Raw genomic sequence first — 3,282 nt, forward strand, 5'->3', positions numbered from 1 at the left:
AATCCTAAATTTGTAGATTTGTCATGATATAACTGCCTAATCTATAAGATCTTACGTGGAAGTCACACCATCGACTACACCAACTCACTGAATCGTATCAATTACCAATACATGATGTAGAACAAGGTTAGGCTAGAGAAGGAACAGTATATTTAATATGAATAGAAGATATGAGGTAACATTCAGATGGACCACGCCTGCATGGCCGAGCCATGCCACTCGATCAACTACAGTCCATTCAATTCATTCTTCGCGCCTTCTCCATTGTTAGGTATTTCTCCGCGTTAAATATTGAATATCTATTTTCTGAGTAGTCTCGTGTTCAGCTTTGTGGATTGTGCGGTTATTGTTCAATGCCACTACACTACTCTCCCACCAGAATCAACGTGATGTTGGTTCGATACCGAATTGGATGGGATCGTCGTGCGCCGAAGGTTACCAAGACTAGGAAGAATCCCCCGGGTAACGATAAGCTGAAAGATAAATCAAAAAGAAGGCGGCAGCATCTGGTCGGGAAATACATGTAATAATTTTTAAAAAAATCTGCCTTCATGCTTGAAATGACAATTTGGGTGAAGATTATTTGAGCTATGAAAAATGAGATTATAGTAATAATAATAAAACGATGCGTGTTAATAGCCGTTGGTTAATAACTTAACGTATAGGTAGTAAGTATTTTGTGTTTAGAAATATTAAAGCAATGAATATTGTAGAAATGTTAATATTGGTATTAGTTTTGGTTTAACTTATGAAATCAAATAACGATTATGCCGGTAAGTTGTCCATATGAATTGATTTCCAATTGCATCTGTATTAGTAGGCTAACTGAAGGAACAAAAGTATTACCGTGGAGAATTCCAACTAGTGTTCCAGTTAGTTTGATACGGTTTATTTAGTTACGGGGAGATTTCCTCAACCTCATTTTTACTTGACCGTGATAGAATTTAGTAATACTACTAATACACATGAATGGTTATCAAAACAAAATTTGAATACGTGAGTGATGATTATATGAATTTGGGACAGATAGCTAGGAACAAATCGTTAAACATGAGTGTATTCGTTAGAGACATGTTCTAGACTCAATGTTCTGCGTTGCCATAGACTATTTATACATATTTATATTTGACGGCTGATTAAGCATACAAGTTAGTTGGAAGTATGCAGTTTATCATAAGGCGAAATACGATTTAATTGAGATATAAGTTATAAGTTATTGAAATCAGTTAAGCCTATGTGTCATATTACGAAGTGATGTGGTGCTGCAAGATGGATTTAGCTAAATAAGTTTTTACAAGATGATTAATAGTTAGTGATGCTCATGTGATTATCAGGGAGAACATAAGTTGTAACCAGGGGGAGTACACTCCCAACTCATGTCTATGATAATGGCTTGAACCTTAGTCAGTGTTGGGGTAAATTCGACATTAATGTTTTCAGTTTGCAGGAGATTTGCTCGACTGCTTATACTGATTATTTGCATGCATGATTGTGTCGCTAAACCATCAATTAGACTGACAAGGTTTTGAGATATTTACTGAATGAGCAACTGATAGAGAAACCTACTGTAATCATCTGTAGTGAATGAAGATGAAAGAAAAACAACACTAGTGATAATTATAAGTCAATTTGCTGACGGACTATGTTAATAGTTTCATTAATTTTATCAATCATATCACGTGATTGTCAAGTCATGACAATGCTTTATGACGATATCCTGAAACTATTAAATTTAACTAGTTATAGTGTTGACTGAGGATTAGTCAGTGGAAAAATAGGTATTGTTGTTTTAGGTGATTCGAAGTCATCAGAAACTTATAACGTTAAAGAATTCGAGACGCCTAATTTAATTATAAATTTCATATCAGAAAGATTAGTTTAGTGTTAATTCTAGTAGGCTAAGGAGTTTTGATTTTAAACGTTTGTTTAGCCAACAGCTACCTAGGGATTTAGTTATTTTACTAGTGCAGTTGATAGTACCTAAATTTTTAATCTTATTATCTAAACTATGTTCGTATTTTAGGCTACTAATATGATAAACCAATCCATAAACCCAAATACGATTAGCAACAACGACTATGATGGGTTTATTGATAAATGTTAAAGGCGATCCAGATGATTTCTAAATTTAGAAGACATGGAGATATAGTGTGACGTATGTATGGGCCAGGTTAACATGCAGGTTGTTGACGTATATGACGATTTAAAACTAATGAACATGACCAGAAAATAATTTTAAAGTTAAGACTGCTTGTGAAACTTCAGGCAGGAATATGATGCGTTATAAACCTTCCATAAGAAGTTACTGCATTTAGCTTAGTGACACTTACAAATATATGGCAAAAGCAACTGAAAAACATATACATGTTAAGTACAAAAAAATCATCCAGTAAAATAGTTGAACTCGCCTTGATTATTTTTGAAAAGTAGATTATTCAGTGGACGACATATATAACGCCATTCGTGAGTAGTAATGATCCAAAAGCATCCAGAATAAAACATGCAGTATGGCAATCACTTCCAGGGTGCTTGATGCTGTTGAGGTTTTTGGGACTCGCTCTGATCAGAACAACTGAATGAATCCAGATACTTGTGTGTGCCATTGAATGAGCCATCTAAAATGAACTTATGATTGCAGAAAACTTATAGCTGGAACTCACCGTATTTTTTTGGAGAAGTGTCATCCTTGTTGTTTGGCAATGGAACTCGAGAATATGAAATTAGGCAGGCAGTGGTCGGGAGAAAAGATATTACAGGATAGTGCGTAGTTTAAAACAGGATGAGGTGTAAAGTGAAGGAACACTGAGAATTAGATCCAGATAACTATTTAGTCCTTGATTGCATTGTTAGTCAATGTATATTTGCGCTATTTACAGGTCATATTTGCTAGAGCTTGATGTTTAAACAAGTCTATGTCGCTGAAGCATGTAAATGCTATTACAGCTTGTTAACAAACCATCAAAGCTAATTAGTTAATATAGACGACCAGTTTTTATTATCGATTGAGCTAGTTTGTCATGAGGACTAATCAATATAACATTACGATAATGCATGTGAGCATTAATCAGAGGACTATTAGAATACAGGGTTAACATAAATATAAAATCGATCGAGAAAGTTGAAGTGGAAATAAGGATTAATAATAATAGGTTGCGTTTCTTTAGTTGGGCTCACCAATGTTGAATTATGGTCTACCATTATATTAGTACTGCTCTAATAATAGACCTAATCCTAAATTTGTAGATTTGTCATGATATAACTGCCTAATCTATAAGATCTTAC

The sequence above is a fragment of the Schistosoma haematobium genome, chromosome 3 (assembly GCF_000699445.3).
Source record: "Schistosoma haematobium chromosome 3, whole genome shotgun sequence".
In the NCBI taxonomy this organism is placed as follows: Eukaryota; Metazoa; Platyhelminthes; class Trematoda; order Strigeidida; family Schistosomatidae; genus Schistosoma; species Schistosoma haematobium.